General features: G+C 48.9%; 1 long non-coding RNA gene across 1 annotated transcript in view; it reads right to left on the reverse strand.

Annotated features, from left to right (window-relative positions):
* Positions 1 to 19,613, reverse strand: part of LOC131697479 (uncharacterized) — a 31,718-nt gene that overhangs the window by 7,441 nt on the left and 4,664 nt on the right. The window contains exon 2 of the long non-coding RNA XR_009307308.1: positions 18,232 to 18,310. This is a non-coding gene — a long non-coding RNA (uncharacterized LOC131697479). The remainder of the gene's footprint in view (positions 1 to 18,231; positions 18,311 to 19,613) is intronic.

Raw genomic sequence — 19,613 nt, forward strand, 5'->3', positions numbered from 1 at the left:
TCTCCTCTCCCCTCTCCTCTCCTCTCCCCTCTCCTCTCCTCTCCCCTCTCCCCTCCTCTCTCCTCTCCCCTCTCCTCTCCTCTCCCCTCTCCCCTCTCCTCCCCTACCCTCTCTCCTCTCCCCTCTCCTCTCCCCTCTCCCCTCCCCTCTCCTCTCCTCTCCCCTCTCCCCTCTCCCCTCTCCCCTCCTCTCCCCTCTCCCCTCTCCCCCCTCCCCTCTCCCCTCTCCTCTCCTCTCCTCTCCCCTCTCCCCTCTCCTCCCCTACCCTCTCCCCTCTCCTCTCCCCTCTCCTCTCCTCTCCCCTCTCCCTTCCTCTCTCCTCTCCCCTCTCCTCTCCTCTCCCCTCTCCCCTCTCCTCCCCTACCCTCTCTCTTCTCCCCTCTCCTCTCCCCTCTCCCCTCCTCTCTCCTCCTCTCCCCTCTCCTCTCCTTTCTTCTTCCCTCTCCCCTCTCCCCTCTCCCCTCCTTTCCTCTCCCCTCTCCCCTCTCCCCTCTCCCCTCTCCCCTCCTCTCCCCTCTCCCCTCCTCTCCCCTCTCCCCTCTCCCCTCTCCTCCCCTACCCTCTCCCCTCCCCTCTCCTCTCCTCTCCTCTCCAGTGAGCTGCTCTCTCTCTGCGCCAGGGACAATGTTTTCTTAAAGGAATTCAAACAGAACCATATTGACATAATGAAAGTGCCTTCAAAGACAACACCATTATGCTGAATAACTTCATTTAACCTCCAAATGAATCATTTCACAGCTAATTAGCGCTGATAGCGAACCCGGTATCATGCTTAATGAGAACAGGGGAGCTTGATTTGTTTTCTCAATTCACAATAAGATGGGTGTTTAGAGAATGAAGCTATCTCCCACTCACTCCCTGTCTCGTTCCCTCTCTCTCCAATTAAGGGAGAAATATGCATCTCAATAATGTCCACTAATCTAAACACAGTCCATTCTCAGCTCTCCAGCGCTATTAAGATTAATAACCACAGTGCTGTTTTGTTGTACACGATTGTCCCTCCTGGTACAGCAATGGCTCTTCTGAAATGCGATGGTCTGATAATGGCAATGCATGTGAGCTGGCATGGTCTGTCAAGGGCTGACCATGGGGACCAAGGGCCAGGGCAGTGTCAGTGGACAGCAATGAAACCCCCTGTGATAACATGGTTTAAACACACATGCACCCATGAGCAATGTCATGAGCAAGACAGAGAGAGAGAGAGAGAGAGAGACAATAAACCTTGCTCTAATCCCTTCATCCTTGTCCTACATTCTAAGTGACCAAAACAATAGCAAGAGAGAGAGAGAGAATGAGAGCGTGTGAGAGAGAGAATGAGAGAGAGCGAGAGAGAGAGAGCGAGAGAGAGAGAGTGGAGCTGTCACTCAGGGACTGAGACAGACGCCACCCTGTCACCCTCACAGATTGCTGGCGAGGGCGTGCGCACGCAGACAGGAACGGGGTTTCTTGTAACACGATGTTTAAATGTTTTACAAACTTAATTAACATTCCCAGGAGAGCACAAGCATCTGGCTGAGTGGATCAGAGACCCTAATTACTATCAGCACATCACACAGGCAGGCAGGGAGGGAGGGGTAGGATACATTATTATTATTATTATTATTATTATTATTATTATTATTATTATTATTAGCTCATGTTTAATAGAATATTCAGTAAAGGATCTGAATCATGTGACATGCTCAGCTGTGCTGTATGAAAGCCCAAGAGCAGTTAGCTGTAAATTGGGGTTGGGGTTGTAGTTAGGATTAGGGGTATAGTTAGAGTTAGGGTTGGAGTTGGGGTTGGGGTTAGGGTTGGAGTTAGGATTAGGGGTATAGTTAGAGTTGAGGTTGGGGTCGGGGTTAGGGTTGGGGTTGGGTTGGAGTTAGGATTAGGGGTATAGTTAGAGTTGGGGTTGGGGTTGGGGGATGGGGTCGGGGTTGGGGTTGGGTTGGAGTTAGGATTAGGGGTATAGTTAGAGTTGGGGTTGGGGGTTGGGTTTTGGGTTGGGGTTGGGGTTGGGGTTAGGGTTGGAGTTAGGATTAGGGGTATAGTTAGAGTTGGGGTTGGGGTTGGGGTTGTGGTTGGGGTTGGGGGATGGGGTTGGTGTCGGGGTTGGGGTTGGTGTCGGGGTTGGGGTTAGGGTTGGAGTTAGGATTAGGGGTATAGTTAGAGTTGGGGTTGGGGTTGGGGTTGGGGATGGGGTTGGGGTTGGTGTCGGGGTTGGGGTTGGGGTTGGGGTTGGGGTTAGGGTTGGAGTTAGGATTAGGGGTATAGTTAGAGTTGGGGTTGGGGTTGGGGTTGGGGTTGGGGTTAGGGTTGGAGTTAGGATTAGGGGTATAGTTAGAGTTGGGGTTGGGGTTGGGGTTGGGGTTGGGGTTGGGGTTAGGGTTGGAGTTAGGATTAGGGGTATAGTTAGAGTTGGGATTGGGGTTGGGGTTGGGGGATGGGGTTGGGGTTGGGGTTGGGGTTAGGATTAGGGGTATAGTTAGAGTTGGGGTTGGGGTTGGGGTTGGGGTTGGGGTTGGGGTTAGGGTTGGAGTTAGGATTAGAGGTATAGTTAGAGTTGGGGTTGGGGTTGGGGTTGGGGGTTGGGGTTGGGGTTGGGGGATGGGGTTGGGGTTGGGGATGGAGTTAGGATTAGGGGTATAGTTAGAGTTGGGATTGGGGTTGGGGTTTGGGTTGGAACAGCTACTAGATCTCTGCAGTAGTCTTGTTAGCCTGTGCCACTGTAATCAGTAGATTATTCACCGTTCAGAAAGACAAACAGCTTCAGTGCAAGTTTCATTTATTTCTTTTTTGTTCATTATCCCTGCTTAAGAAAGCACTCTCTGGACGAGGGAGCAAGCGACGCGGGGCATGAATGAAACAGCTCGAGCAAGGCATTATACAAACAGGTCATCACCCCATTTTAATTGCGTCACAAAACCTTAATTGATAAATATCGAAAGAATGTTCAGTTTTAAAAACACAACAAAACTGCAAGCGCCTGAAGAATGCTTCTTTGAAGAGCAGCACAGGGCAGCGGTTTGGAGCGCTCAGCGTGTTTGTTGTTTGTGTTTTTTGCTCTAATCCCGAGCGACTGGTTGGGAACCTGTAAAGAGAGGCTCTCTTTGTGTGGGGGGCTAATCTTGTTGTGGGAGCGCCGATGGGGATAATCTCCCGGCCGGCCTGTTATGTCAAGCTGCTGATATCCTCAGCTGCGATAAATTAAGCTACTTATTAATCTAATTACGGTACATTCATCCCCCGAACTTTCATGTGACTTAAAAAGGCTGTTCCACCCTCCCCTCCCAGACCACAGGCCTCAGACTCCCAATTAGCAGCATTCCAGAGCCGTGCTGCAACAAGTGACTGGGCTTTAATGAGCCAGGGGGTAACTCTGCTCTCCTCTCTGTCCTTTTCCCACTGCGCCTCGGTCTGTCTTTCTGTCTCCCTCGTTCCCTCTATCCTTCTCTCCCTCCCTCTATTTCTCACACCCTGCCCTCTCTCACTCCCTCTTTGTCCTTTTCCCCTGTATGTCTTTCTTTCTGTCTCCCTCATTCCCTCTATCCTTCTCTCCCTCCCTCTTCTTCTCCTCGTCCTTTGCTCTCTCTTCTCTCGCTCTGTCACTCCCTCTCTCTCTCTGTCTCTCTCCAGGGCCTCTGTTGTTGGGGTTGCCCAGCTCTAGGTGTGAGGGGGATGAAAGGTTCATTCTCTAACAAGACAGTGACCCTGAAGGGAGATGAAAGAGAGCAACATCTTCACTTCAACTGCAAACCGCTGTCAGGTCAAACTGCACTGCACTCATCCGTGACAGCACAGCCCCCGCTCTCTCGCTCTCGCTCGCCCTCACTCTCTCCTGCTCCCTTATAAAGGTTTGCAACAGTATTTTTGCACCGTATTTTTGCAGTTTCACTGTGCTTTTCCCACGGTTATACCATGCATTTACCAGAGTTTACCCTGGATTGCCACATATATTAATGTGCGTTTCCATACCTCGCTGTTCTTTACAATGTTTCCCTATGCTTTATCATGCTTCCACTGTGCTTTATTACACTTCACTATACCTTTACTATGGGACACTTTTCTAAGGGCGCTCTCTCCTTTCATGCTCTCTCCCGTTCACTCCTGTCCTGGTACCTGATAACTTTGTGTGTTGTAGTTCAAACTCTGGAACTCAAAGCACTCAATGATTGTAGGGTAAAAATGTAAAGCAAGTAGTCAAGTAGACAGACAGACAGACAGACAGACAGACAGGCAGGCAGGCAGACAGACAGACAGAGAGGGAGACAGAGAGGGAGACAGAGAGGGAGACAGACAGACAGGCATGCAGGCAAGCACAGAGACAGACAGGCATGCAGGCAGGCACAGAGACAGACAGACAGACAGACAGACAGACAGACAGGCATGCAGGCAGGCACAGAGACAGACAGACAGACAGACAGACAGGCAGGCAGGGAGGGAGGCAGGCAGGCCAGCCACACTAATTGCATGCCGAATATTTATAGAGCGAGGCAATTAGTGAGCGGCTTTTATATGCAAAACAACAACAGCGACAAGAAGAAGAGGAAGAACAAGAAGAAGAAAAAGTAATTAAGATGCTCAGAACAGGACAGGGCCTTGCTGCCTGTTGTGCTCTGATTTGTCGGTAACAAACACAGTAATTAGCCTGTCATTGTCGGGTAATTAAGGCAGCGGCTGTGTCCTTTCGGAGAGTGCCGTCCTCGCAAGGGCAGCTTCTCCTGCCAGCCCTGTGCAGACAGCGCACGCGGGGGCTCAGGGGCCACAGTGTGCTGGGTGCCACTCATTGTGGGGGCACTGCCCTGGCACGGAATGCTGGCCGAGCAGGGGAGAATAGCTGGAGCAGTAATATTGGGAGTACCGCCTGCTTAAAATGAGTCAGGCACAACTGTAAGCTCTCTGTCAATAACTGGAAAGACACAGCACCTGGCCAAGAGAGTAAATGATTGCAACAGGAAAATATTGGTACAAATGTATTTTTAGGTAGCTGGGTAGAAAGATCTGAAAGATAAATACACAATTATATGGGCTGAGAAACTGCAATAGTAATACATGCACTTACATGTCACTGCAGTCACACTGAAATGTGCAGATGCAGTGCAGATTAGAGACACAGTGTGAGGTGTTGCAACGTCAGTATTACTGGAGCCTTCAAAATACACAGAGACACTCTCACACACACACACTCACACAGAGACACTCACACACACACACACTCACACAGAGACACTCACACACACACACTCTCACACACACAGACAGACAGACAAGACACACACTCTCACACACACACACTCACACACACACACTCACACAGAGACACTCTCACACACACAGACAGACAGACAAGACACACACTCTCACACACACACACACACACAGACACACAGGACACAATCTCTCACACACACACACACACAGACACACAGGACACAATCTCTCACACACACAGACACACAGGACACAATCTCTCACACACACACACACAGACACACAGGACACACTCTCTCACACAATCTCTCCCACACACACACACTCACACAGACACACACTGCTAAGAGGTGTCACGCGACATCTGAGGACTAAAGTCATTTATTTGTATTGTGTATCTTCCTCCTCTCTCTGGCTGATCTCTGCAGGTATTCTCCTCGGTGGTATTATTACAATTCAGTGGCGCTCTCTATTGATGCATGTCAGAGTCCCATTCTTTCATCTCCAACATTTAATGCACTGTCCTGTTGTGCTGTTAATCCCATGTCGTGCCATTTCCTCCTCGCCTCAGATTGGGCTCTCAAACCCCTTCTCCCAGAGATACAGAGTAATCGAGGCACAGATACCCTGCTCCCCCCTCCAGCTCCAAATTAAAGAGCAGGCCTGCCCTCGCGCCCCCTTAATCAGCGGCTACGCCACTCCAAACCAGGACCCCTGGGCTATAGCGCTTTCATCACCAAATGAGCTTTCCACTCGGGGAGCAGACTGCAAAACACGCTTTCCATTCGAGGGGCGCTTCAGCAAAGGGAGTCACTGCCACTACTGTGCACCCATCTACTGCACTGCAGACTGGACAGACTGGACTGGACATTGTGAAATATTGAAAGCAGTGAATTAGTAAAGGGCCTTTCTATTCTATACAGTAAAATCTAGTCCTTGTACATGTCAACATGTCAACATGACCTCGCTATCGAATCGTGAAATATTGTGGGAGCCCTAAATTCTATAAATAGAAGAGGCGATACAGCCATCTGTAACTTGTCTGCATCAGAGAGTTTGGATCAAACTATGGAAATGAAGATTAACTGTACTGTGAATGTTATAACTACAACTGTATATTATTAAAAAGTATAGGTTGCTGTAAAATAAAAGCTGATTTTCAGCCCCACAGAATGTCAGTGTCCACTCTGACCTCTAAGGGTTAGGGTGAGGGTGAGGGTGAGGGTTAGGGTGAGGGTGAGGGTTAGGGTGAGGGTGAGGGTGAGAGTGAGGGTTCGGGTTCGGGTTCGGGTTCGGGTGATGGTTAGGTCTCTTGCACGGCACCCTCTATTCTACTGTCCAGTAGACCTTGATATTTATGTAATAAAGCTATCTGATTTGGTTTTTATTCTATAGAAATGAGTGGCTCAAGGTGAGAGTGGCCAGTAAGCCCACTCGTGGGTAGCCGTTCTGATATCAGCTTGTATCGCACAGCACCCTGTGAAGTACTTCATATATGATATGATATTCTCGTACATCCTGTCAGAGACAGTGTTTGAACACGAGAGAGCCCTCCAGTGAGGGTAGTAATGTGCTCCTGACCCCCAGGACTAGGTAGAAGGGTTCAGTGATCGCGTGCAGGGATTTGTTCAACACTTGTAACAGTTCTGTAGCGTTTCTGTACTCCGATAATGGGACCGTCCCACCAGCCAGCTCTTTATTAACAGCCCCGGGCAGGGGCTGCTGACAGGTAGTCCAGGGGCACTTGTAAAAGATGATTAGATCTTATTGTGGTTATTTTACAGGACGGACCCTGATGACACACAAATAGAGTTTGAGGTTCCGGTTTTGGCTTCGTGCACACTTAGTACGGCGCAATTGTGACCCTTCCTCTATTCTGACCTCTTCCTCTATGCTGACCTCTTCCTCTGTTCTGACCCCTTCCTCTGTTCTGACCTCTTCCTCTATTCTGACCCGTTCCTCTATTCTGACCCCTTCCTCTGCTCTGACCCCTTCCTCTATTCTGACCCCTTCCTCTGTTCTGACCTCTTCCTCTATTCTGACCCCTTCCTCTGCTCTGACCCCTTCCTCTATTCTGACCCCTTCCTCTGTTCTGACCCCTTCCTCTGTTCTGACCTCTTCCTCTATTCTGACCTCTTCCTCTATTCTGACCCCTTCCTCTATTCTGACCTCTTCCTCTATTCTGACCCCTTCCTCTATTCTGACCCCTTCCTCTATTCTGACCTCTTCCTCTATTCTGACCCCTTCCTCTATTCTGACCCCTTCCTCTATTCTGACCTCTTCCTCTATTCTGACCCCTTCCTCTATTCTGACCCCTTCCTCTATTCTGACCTCTTCCTCTATTCTGACCCCTTCCTCTATTCTGACCTCTTCCTCTATTCTGACCTCTTCCTCTATTCTGACCCCTTCCTCTGCTCTGACCCCTTCCTCTGTTCTGACCTCTTCCTCTATTCTGACCTCTTCCTCTATTCTGACCCCTTCCTCTGCTCTGACCTCTTCCTCTATTCTGACCTCTTCCTCTATTCTGACCTCTTCCTCTATTCTGACCCCTTCCTCTGCTCTGACCCCTTCCTCTGTTCTGACCTCTTCCTCTATTCTGACCTCTTCCTCTGTTCTGACCTCTTCCTCTATTCTGACCTCTTCCTCTATTCTGACCTCTTCCTCTGCTCTGACCTCTTCCTCTATTCTGACCCCTTGCTCTATTCTGACCCTCTGCCTTTGTTTTTTTCGCTCTGGTTTTACATCAATAATAAGCATCAATGGGATCCGATACGAAGCTAACCCCAGTGCAGAACCCCATCACAGCCCAGTCTCTGTGTGTGGAATATAGTCAAACACAGTAACAGTATATATTATATTTAATTGAATTATAATATAGTTTCATTTTGTCTCGCTCACCCCTCGGTGTCCCTCTTTCTCTCTCTCTTTCTCATATTGTCTGTCTCTCTCTCTCTCTCTCTCTCTAAACAACGGCAGCTATCTGACCCGGGTATCACCTTTAAATCTGTCTTTTCATATTCATCTCAAAGCTCTTGTGAGCGAGCCCAGATCCTGGTGAAGGGGAGGGATCGCTCCACAAACAGGAGAAAGAGATACAAAGATACTCTCTCTCTCTCTCTCTCTCTCTCTCTCTCTCAGATCAGCAGCAGCAGATAAGCATCGCTCTCAGCCCTCTCCCATCTTTATTCATGCTGTTTAAACACTGCACTCAGTACAAATGAAGCTTGGAGAGAGAGGGAGGAAAGACGGAGTGAACCTGGTTGAAAGGGGGCTTCTGATCCGAACACCTCCTAAAAAACTGCGTGTACTCCTGCCCCTGCTCCATCTCCTGTGTATTAAACACAACCTGCTAACAAACTGCTCCATCTCCTGTGTATTAAACACAACCTGCTAACAAACTGCTCCATCTCCTGTGTATTAAACACAACCTGCTAACAAACTGCTCCATCTCCTGTGTATTAAACACAACCTCCTAAGGAACTGCATGTACCTCTGCCCCTGCTTGAGCCTGGATTCATTGGGTGCTTCTGTTTCTGCTGTGATGACCTGCATTATTTAAGATGTGTTTTGATGTTTAAAGCACATCTCATTTATAATACCGAAGGTTCACATTTTAAAAATACATTAATAATAGCCTAGCGTAAGCAATCACGCTGTCGAGTAGACAGACGTTTCAGCTGAGGCTAATGTCCCTTCAGCAGTAAGTGCTCAAGTTAGCCAGCACAGTGCAGAAGCCAGCGCTGGGAGGGAGGTGTGTCGTGTACATATCGTCAGGTGGGCGTTCCTCTCTTGACATTATTAAACCCTCCACTCTATCTAAGCCAACACGTTTATTCAGTCAGCTTCTATTCATTCTCCTGACAATAGCCCCCTATTCCCGTACAAAGAGCACCCTTTAAGCACCTTGTTTGTGCTCTTAGGGGAAGGCTCACACAGGCTTGTATAAGCTCCTGTCTGTGGTGTGATGGGATCAGATAAGAAGCCAGGTAGAGCCGCTGTCAGTGCTGGCCTTAGCCCTGACGCAGGGAGGGAGCTGGGAGGGGAGAGGAGGGAGCGCTACACATCCACCAGCATTGCATTTTCCAAACGAGTGTCAAGCAGTCATGTTCCAGCTCTTATCTGCCTCACAGCCTTTCAGAATCCACAGGGAAATGCAACGTGTCAGGAGAGCCACGAATCTTCTGCCGTGGTAATCCACTACTGTATCTGACAGACTCAGGAAATACTGATAGCACTGATCTCCCACCCCTTTCTCTCTCTCTCCTCTCTCTCTCTCGCTCTCCTCTCTCCCTGTCCCCCCTCTCTCTCTCTCTCTCTCTCTCTCTCACTCTCCTCTCTCTCCCTGTCCCCCCTCTCTCTCTCTCTCTTTCTCTGTGTCTCTCTCTCCCCCTCTCTCTCTCTCTCTCTCTTTCTCTGTGTCTCTCTCTCCCCCTCTCTCTCTCTCTCTCTCTCTCTCTCTCTCTCTGTGTCTCTCCCTGTCCCCCCCTCTCTCTCTCTCTCTCTGTGTCTCTCCCTGTCCCCCCTCTCTCTCCACTTCGATACGAGCCAGCTATCTGCATAGTCTTGATTGGCTGGTGTTGATGGATAATAAAATGAATTTGATAGAAAGGGAGGAAGAAGCAAGGAACAAACAAACAAATCAAGTGCGAAGGGGTCAAGCGACTTTCGACCGTTTATTTCATATGAACCCAATAGTACGTACCGAATATTTACTGTGTAAACACTTTGCTATTGAAAGGAAACTCTGCAATTGCAATGTTCCTGCGATTCACAACAGCAAGGAGGCCGTCGCTAGCAGCTGCAGTACTGCACAGGCCCTGTCCTCAGCCTTGTGTTAAACTGCAAGGAAACGAGATTTAAACACACAGCCAGGTCCCAGAGCCCCACAGCGACTAGCTTAACTAAAGTCTTTAAGAAAGTAAATGCAAGCTGACTCTCCCGTCTTAATACCTGATTTGTTCAACAACCCGATTTAGGGCCCGTCTATTCAGTGCCCTTTTGGAAAAGCCGGGGTCTTAAGGCTCAAGCCTTGTACCTCGCGTTTATTGTGGCTGTTTTGGTTTGTCTCAAATCTTCTTGCAAAGTGTCGCACGTCTCCTAATACCGGCTAATGGGGTTCAGGACGGATACCCGCTCGCACGGCCTCGATTGTGCCGTTGATTTTCAGTTTAAGCTGACGGGAGATAATAAGCCTGATCCTGGCACTTTTCTTTCTTTCTTTCTTTCTTTCTTTTTTCTTTTTTTCAGACACAACCCCCCCTCTCGCCCTTCTCCTCCATTCTCTTAACACCCTCCCCCTCCTCTTCTCCCAACGTCTCATCTCTCCGAAAGTAAATCCCCCCTTTTTTTTTTTTTGGAGTCCCGAGGAGGCAGCGCTAAATTGAATGTGAAATGTGTGCCGAACTCTGGGGCGCCCCGGCTATTGTTGGGGTGTTAGCCGGTAGCCCAGCGCCATCTCCATGCTCCAGAGCTGATTGGGTTTGACAGGCCGGGGGGGGAGGTAGAGAAACGGTTTCTTTTGCTTTGTCTCTGTTTTGTAATTGTTTGTATTATTGAGTGAATGCGGGCCTTTTTCAGCCACCCCACCTCACCCCCACCTTCCCCTTTAGCCTCTTTTAGTTTTTTTCATAACTCAAAAATAACCCCTTTTCATCGCCAGATGCAGTAAATGGAACGGGGGGGGGCTCTGTCCCTCCCTCCCTCCCTCCCTCCCTCGCTCGCTCTCTCTCTCTCCCTCGCTCGCTTGCTCTCTCTCTATTCCTAAATGTAAATTGTTTTATAGAAACTCTAATGCTCTCTTTTCTTACCCCTAAATTCTAAAAGGGGTAGTTTTATACAGGTAAATTAACTAAACTAAACTGCCAAAAAATAGGAGGAGCACTAACCTACACTACACTGAACTAATCGACACTACACTGAACTAACCTACACTACACTGAACTAACCTACACTACACTGAACTAACCGACACTACACTGACACTCGTTTGCTTGTGTGTGTGTGTGTGTGTGTGTGCGCAGTCCCGGGCTCGCTTGCTTGTGTGTGTGTGTGTGTGTGTGTGCAGTCCCGGGCTCGCTTGCTTGTGTGTGTGTGTGTGTGTGTGTTTGTGTGTGTAAATAAAAATTAAATAAATTTGTTTATTTAGCAGACGCCTTTATCCAAGGCGACTTACAGAGACTAAGGTGTGTGAACTATGCATCAGCTGCAGAGTCACTTACAATTACGTCTCACCCGAAAGACGGAGCACAAGGAGGTTAAGTGACTTGCTCAGGGTCACACAATGAGTCAGTGGCTGAGGTGGGATTTGAACCGGGGACCTCCTGGTTACAAGCCCTTTTCTTTAACCACTGGACCACACCGCCTCCTGTGTGTGTGCAGTCCCAGGCTCGCTCGCTTGCTTGTGTGTGTGTGTGTGTGTGTGTGTGTGTGTGTGTGTGCGTGCAGTCCCGGGCTCGCTCGCTTGCTTGTGTGTGTGTGTGTGTGTGTGTGTGTGTGTGTGTATGTGTGTGTGTGTGTGCAGTCCCGGGCTCGCTTGCCTTGGCTGTCAGAGGGAGTCGTCCCTGACTCCCTGCTGGTAGTGAAGACAGAGTGTGAGCTCCCCAGACGCACTCTCCTTGCTTAATGCAAATCAGTGTAATTTAGATTGCCGTGCATCTCCATCTCCACCTAATCACTGTGAAGTGCCGTGCAAAAAATATCGCCTTCCTGTAATAGTTGTTTTGACCGAGTCAAGTGGCGCTCCTAGAATTCTAATCCAGACCTGAGATTCAATTAAACCACCAAAATAACAGAGAGGAGAGAGAGAGAGGGGAGGGGGTCCTGCTGCACTGTACCTGTCAGCTTGCACTCTGTGGAAGGTGCAGGAGCCACGGCTGTACTAACGCTGTCCTAACACTGCGTATCAAGGGGCACCTGAATCCCTTGTTTCTGTGCCACCGATCATCCAGAGCCTCCCACGAGAGAGATTGGATTTCAGAGGCTCAGCCATTTCTCAGTCAGAGCTGCTACAGTGCACGGGATCATCTCTCCAGTCTCTCTGTGTCTGTGGTCGTGCTCTGGGTAGCAAAGGTCTCAGCAGCGAATCTCATCGTCACCTTTTTTCTAATGAGCCTGGCAGACTTCGGGGAAAGGATGAAGGTTTTCGCATGCCAGTCCTCCAAGGATACCAGAGAGAGTATCATTCTGCATGCACACCTATAGTGCTGCTTTGGCCCTGCAGACAGGGAGAGTGCAGGGTTCAATTCGGTGGTGTGCAGAGACTCTGCAGACATGCCAGCTCACGGTATCCTGAGGGCCAGGTGGAGGTCACAACGTCACAGATCGCTCGGGGTCGCCAGCAGTGAATTCGCAGCGTTGTCGCGTGCTTGCTCTTCTCCAGCATGGGAGAAACAGAGAACACAACAACGAATTCAAATGAATCCGAAACACTTTCATCAAGCCCAGTGCATGGATCAGGCGGGCCTCGTATGAAATCCACGCTTCTCAGGTACTGTAGCCCCGCAGTATCGGAGATGTGGAAGAACACAAGGCAGCCACACAGATGAGTTAGATACAGCGCTCCCCCTGTATAACGCTATAGTTGGGAGCCACAGTTATAACACTTTACATTACGTGTCTCTGATTCCTGTGAAATTTACAGAGTAGTTACTTAGTAAATACATGTGTACTTACACACAATTACAATGTTATTATGCATAGTTACAATGTACTTAATGGGTAAATCTTTTTGCACGATAGATGCAAGTACACAATTGGTCACAACGAGAAACATGCAACTCAGAGTTCTTTTATATTTTGATTTCTGAAGAACTTTGAAAATAAAAGGAATTTTAATTACGAACGCTATAAAAAGAAAGAAAGAAAGAAAGTTTCCCTCTCTGTCACGCTTAGCTCCCGAGACATGTATTGAGGAATGGAAGGAAGGAGTTGGGAGAGGGGGAGGGAGGAGGGAGGAGGGAGGAGGGGAAGCGTGGCTCCTCGATGAAGGACACTGGTACAGTAAATTATTCCTGTGTGCAGTAATTGTCTCTCTGCCAGCTCAATAGAGACTCAATATCAGCTCACAATGGGACGCAATCTAACTGCATTCCCCTCCGTGGCTCCTATCAGCGCAGGACAATCCCAACACCAAATTAACACTTTTCAAGTTAATTATCTTCCAGCGAAGGATGCTTTATGTAGAAAATAAATACCCAGAGAAATCATTTGCATGCCGCTACGAGCAAACAAGCTGGAAACTGAGGCTTTAGGGACCAGGGGACAGTGTGGGCTAATGTTTAAAGTATAACTGAGGAACTGGGAGGGAGACACAGTGTTTTGGGGACTGGGAGGGAGGGAGGCAGTGTGGTCTCGTGGTTAGAGTTGAGAGACTGGGAGTGAGGGAGGCAGTGTGGTCTCGTGGTTAGAGTTGAGAGACTGGGAGTGAGGGAGGCAGTGTGGTCTCGTGGTTAGAGTTGAGAGACTGGGAGTGAGGGAGGCAGTGTGGTCTAGGGGTTGGAGCTTTCTTATAAGATACATTCTGCTTTAGCAGTTTAGTTTCCCTTTTAATAAACAATGTGCAGCTCTCAGAATTAGCAACAGAGTCGTATCCTTCATCTGCAAGAGAAAGGGTAGTGGAGACGCATCCTCAACTGCCTGCTGCCTTAAAAAGAACATATCTTCAGAAAAGAAATATCTGTGTCTGTGAGGTGTCACTGAGGAGGTCACTCTCACCCTCTCCAGCTCCCTCCCCTTCACTGCAGCTTTCCCTTGGTTTGCAAACCTGATCAATCCTGTTTTTGTGATCCTGCCGTTTTGGGGTAAAGAATAAGAGAAAATAAGAGAAGCTTAATCCCCATTGTAGATGGGACAGGGATAGGGGTGGGGGGTGTAAGATGATCCGAGCGGCCCGCTAATCCCCTCGCTACCCCCTCACCCCCCAGCAGCCAGCCAGCCTGTGGACCCCTGTCAGCTGGCCCACAATGCACACACATTTCTAAAAAGAAAAGAGAGTTCGAACAACAGGCCGAGAGAGAAAGACAGAGGCACAGGAGAGACGAGGACAGCTTATGAAGGAGTGGCAGGAACACACATCGCAGCGGCAAATACCCCAGAGCCAGGGCTGCCGGCCGGGCTGCTCTCTGTGGGATCCCCTGGCAACCACCCGACCCACCCCCAAAACACAATAATAACGCTGTGCTCAAAAACACCACGTGGATTCTACATGCATGGAATCCTACTCTGAGTCCTTTGGTAAAGTAAGCCATGCTTTTTAAAACCATTTTAGCACACTGGCCCTCCTGTTCTGCATCCACACACTCACTCTCACAGGTATGCATCCACACACTCACTCTCACAGGTATGCATCAGCACACTCACTCTCACAGGTATGCATCCACACACTCACTCTCACAGGTATGCATCCACACACTCACTCTCACAGGTATGCATCCACACACTCACTCTCACAGGTATGCATCCACACACTCACACACTCTCACAGGTATGCACCCGCACACTCACTCTCACAGGTATGCATCCACACACTCACTCTCACAGGTATGCATCCACACACTCACTCTCACAGGTATGCATCAGCACACTCACTCTCACAGGTATGCATCCACACACTCACTCTCACAGGTATGCATCCACACACTCACTCTCACAGGTATGCATCCACACACTCACTCTCACAGGTATGCATCAGCACACTCACTCTCACAGGTATGCATCCACACACTCACTCTCACAGGTATGCATCCACACACTCACTCTCACAGGTATGCATCAGCACACTCACTCTCACAGGTATGCACCCGCACACTCACTCTCACAGGTATGCATCCACACACTCACTCTCACAGGTATGCATCAGCACACTCACTCTCACAGGTATGCATCCACACACTCACTCTCACAGGTATGCATCCACACACTCACTCTCACAGGTATGCATCCACACACTCACTCTCACAGGTATGCATCCACACACTCACTCTCACAGGTATGCATCCACACACTCACACACTCTCACAGGTATGCACCCGCACACTCACTCTCACAGGTATGCATCCACACACTCACTCTCACAGGTATGCATCCACACACTCACTCTCACAGGTATGCATCCACACACTCACTCTCACAGGTATGCATCCACACACTCACTCTCACAGGTATGCATCCACACACTCACTCTCACAGGTATGCATCAGCACACTCACTCTCACAGGTATGCATCAGCACACTCACTCTCACAGGTATGCATCCACACACTCACTCTCACAGGTATGCATCAGCACACTCACTCTCACAGGTATGCATCCACACACTCACTCTCACAGGTATGCATCCACACACTCACTCTCACAGGTATGCATCCACACACTCACTCTCACAGGTATGCATCCACACACTCACACACTCTCACAGGTATGCACCCGCACACTCACTCTCACAGGTATGCATCCACACACTCACTCTCACAGGTATGCATCAGCACACTCACTCTCACAGGTATGCATCCACACACTCACTCTCACAGGTATGCATCCACACACTCACTCTCACAGGTATGCATCAGCACACTCACTCTCACAGGTATGCATCCACACACTCACTCTCACAGGTATGCATCAGCACACTCACTCTCACAGGTATGCATCCACACACTCACTCTCACAGGTATGCATCAGCACACTCACTCTCACAGGTATGCATCCACACACTCACTCTCACAGGTATGCATCAGCACACTCACTCTCACAGGTATGCATCCACACACTCACTCTCACAGGTATGCATCCACACACTCACTCTCACAGGTATGCATCCACACACTCACTCTCACAGGTATGCATCAGCACACTCACTCTCACAGGTATGCATCCACACACTCACTCTCACGCGCACGCACACACGCACACACACACACACAAGCGCACACGTGCACACACACACTCTCTCTCTCTCTCCCTCTGTTTCCAGTGCTTTGGATTCCCTGGATTCCCTCCAGACTCGCTTCCTAGATTGGGATATTGGTAATCCAATTGCAAATCAAGTTCCAGTTTGTCATGTCTTGTTAATGCGCTAAACAAGCACGCACACACCGTCTCTCCTGAACCAATGAGATCTCACTTGTGTTAAGACTGTATAGACACACAATTGGTCCTCGACAGTCATGTTTAACTCTTAACATATCGGTAGGCTACTGAGCTTCGAAAGAGAGTTTTAAACAATCTCGCTTTGGTTTCAGTGACTTGGATGTGGCAAACCCTCTCCCAGCCCAACCCCAAACCCACTCTCACACTCAGAATCAGAATGCTTCTCTTACTGTGCCCTAGCTTTAGAGAACACTGCATTCTGCTGTTGTCAAAGATGAAAATGCAGGAGGCAGCACAGCTATATATCCGACTCCTTATCTACCTCGGGGGTTTAAACAGCAACAGTGACAAAGACTTGGGCAGTCTTCGCTCGGATTGGTCACTGAGGGGGTGCAGCAAGGCACCGTGGGAGTTGTAGTTCCCTGCTAAAGCTCCCCGCATTGGGGAAGCCAGTGTCCATCACTTGTGAACTACAAACAAAGATATTGCTGGGGCTGGAAAGATGGTTCTGGTTTTGAAGCACTGACATGTACATTTTTCTTTCTGAAGGAATGCTGTTAGGTGCTAAGGGGCAAATTCTTAATAATGAACTCACCAACTCATATTGGAAAGAAGAGAGTTCCATGTTAGGGTTGCTGTTTGAGTTCCAGCTTTGTCAAATGAACTCTGCAGTCAGTGTTTTATGCTTGTAAAAGTCTGATTCACACTCCCATAGAGAGACAGAGATTATAAATAAATCCAATCTAATGCTACTCTGACTGTCTCATCCACGGTGTTTGTCTGTGTTGATAGTACATTGAGCAGCACATGTGCTGTACTGTGTAAGACCCTTCACTCATTCATATGTCCCAATCGGACAGTGAAACCACATTAATCCTAATAAATAGAAAGCTGCTGTGAATATAAAGAACATTGTTAGACAGGGCCCCCAGCAGAGGAGACAACAGAGAAAGTTTTAATCAGAGAGACAGAGAGACAGAGAGAGAGAGAGAGAGAGAGAGAGAGAGAGAGAGAGAGAGAGAGAGAGAGAGAGAGAGAGAGAGAGAGACAGCGAGAGAGAGAGACAGAGAGGAGACAGCCGTTTAAAATTCTGTTTCCTGCGAGCGATGAGGCTAATCCTGCCCCCATAATTCCCTCCAGCCTCCCCCCCCCTCCGCACGGTCTCTGAGTGACAGCACAATGCACAGGCCCTCGCATGCTTATCTAACACTAGCAGATGGTCGACTTGGATCAATGCACACCCGCCACGATCAATGGCTGTGATAGTGCGCTGGGAAGGATGGGGCTGCTCTCTCCTCACTCCTCCCTTGAGAAGCCTGAGCTTCATGGAGCTGTTTCACTGCACCCTACATCCTGCTCCCTACACCCTACACCCGGCTCACAACACCCTCCATCCTTCTCCCTTTTCCCTGCCCCCACACCCCGCTCCCCAAAAACCTACCACCTACATCCTGCACCCTGCTCAATTCTCCATATATCCTGCACCCTGCTCCCTTCTCCATATATCCTGCACCCTGCTCCCTTCTCCATATATCCTGCACCCTGCTCCCTTCTCCATATATTCTGCACCCTGCTCCCTTCTCCATATATCCTGCACCCTGCTCCCTTCTCCATATATCCTGCACCCTGCTCCATTCTCCCTCCTTCCTACCTGAAAAACATTACGAAGGAAAACAGTATTCACTTAATAGTAAATAAAGACAGCTCTTCATAAGACTTCCTCACACAGTGATTGCTGTGAGCTGGATGCTCAATGCTCACCACTAGGGGCGCCAGGAGCACTCCAAGACGAGGGCACTGAATGACTCCAGCCTGATATGACCTCCATGGCCTCTAGGGGCGCAGGGAGCCAGTGAAGCTGACACTGGCTGCTGCTGTGCAAGTAAATGCAAGATATCCCACAATGCTGAAATAATATCAGAACACCAAGGGAAATAAGCAAATAACGTACCTTACAGATTTGTGGCTTGCGTGTTGAAAATGGCAATTCGCTCAGATCCTGTGATAAACTCACTTTCAAACACCTGCAGCTGAAAAAAAATGGTATTGAAAAAAATCTGATACAAATCAAAAAGTCACCTTTTTGCAAGTCTTTTATTTATATATATATATATTTTAAACAAAGTAATCAGGTATCGGTAGCAGCATTGCTTTCAGACACAGGCCTCAGTCCTTCCTTCACGAGTTCCAACCCTGAACTAACTTCCAAACTGATCCCGGTGCTGTCATACACCTGGCCAGGTAAACCAGCAATCAGTGAAGCGATTCAACCTGCCCACATGCACCTGCATTCCTGAGCCGAGGGGGTTAACCCCGTCTCAGCCCAAACCAAACAGCCTGCAGGGTGTTCACCCCGCCACGCTGCTGTGCAGAAATACTGAAAGAAATCCATTCACTGACTGGTCTTCAGTCCAGTGTTTTCAACACACACAGGAAAGTCGTTTAGCGCTGGGGTAGCAAACTAAATAAGATGATACACCCGACGTGCCTGTCCTCAGCGCAGCCCTGCTAATAATAATAATAATAATAATAATAATAATAATAATAATAATAATAATAATCTGGGGAGTCGGGAGGCAGAGGCTTCATTAAAGGAAGAGAGTGGAGAGCTTGTTGAGATAAATGGTGCAAAGTGAAGAGCAATTAGTTCAGCAGCCACACTGACACTGAAGGGGCTGTGTGAGTTACTGCAGAGAGCGTCTTGAAGGGCAGGACTTCAGATCAAAACAGACAGCCGGAACAGCCTTTGATCCGCCTCTGAGAAGCTGTCAGCTGTACTGAGGAGAGGAGAGAAGAGGAGAGAGGAAGGGGGTAGAGAGGAGAGGGGGTAGAGGAGAGGGGTGGAGAGAGGAGAGGAGAGGGGAGGGGTGTAGAGAGGAGAGGAGAGAGGAAGGTGTAGAGAGGAGAGAGGGTGTAGAGAGGAGAGGAGAGAGGTGTAGAGAGGAGAGAGGGTGTAGAGAGGAGAGGGGGTAGAGGAGAGCAGAGGGGTGGAGAGGAGAGGAGAGCAGAGTTACATCCTGCTGTCCTCGCATCTCTCTGATTAAAAATACTACATGCCTCATATTTAAAGGTGGTTATTATTATTGAGAAGAAATAACCATCGAGAGGGTCTCCTGAAGGCTCACCTGGTAAAGGTGTGACCGCACGGTGTGCAGGGGGAGTCCTGCAGAGTCACTCGTAGAGGACACACACAGCAGGATATTCAAAGGGTTACAAGTGATATGTTGGGAAAAGGCAGATAGTAACATAAAGTATCCCTTTAGGTGAGGGGCTGGGACTCCGAGTTTTTCTTTTATAAATGTAGTCGTCACCAATGATTTTTACCCTGGTTTT

Source organism: Acipenser ruthenus, chromosome 15, assembly GCF_902713425.1.
Source record: "Acipenser ruthenus chromosome 15, fAciRut3.2 maternal haplotype, whole genome shotgun sequence".
Lineage (NCBI taxonomy): Eukaryota > Metazoa > Chordata > Actinopteri > Acipenseriformes > Acipenseridae > Acipenser > Acipenser ruthenus.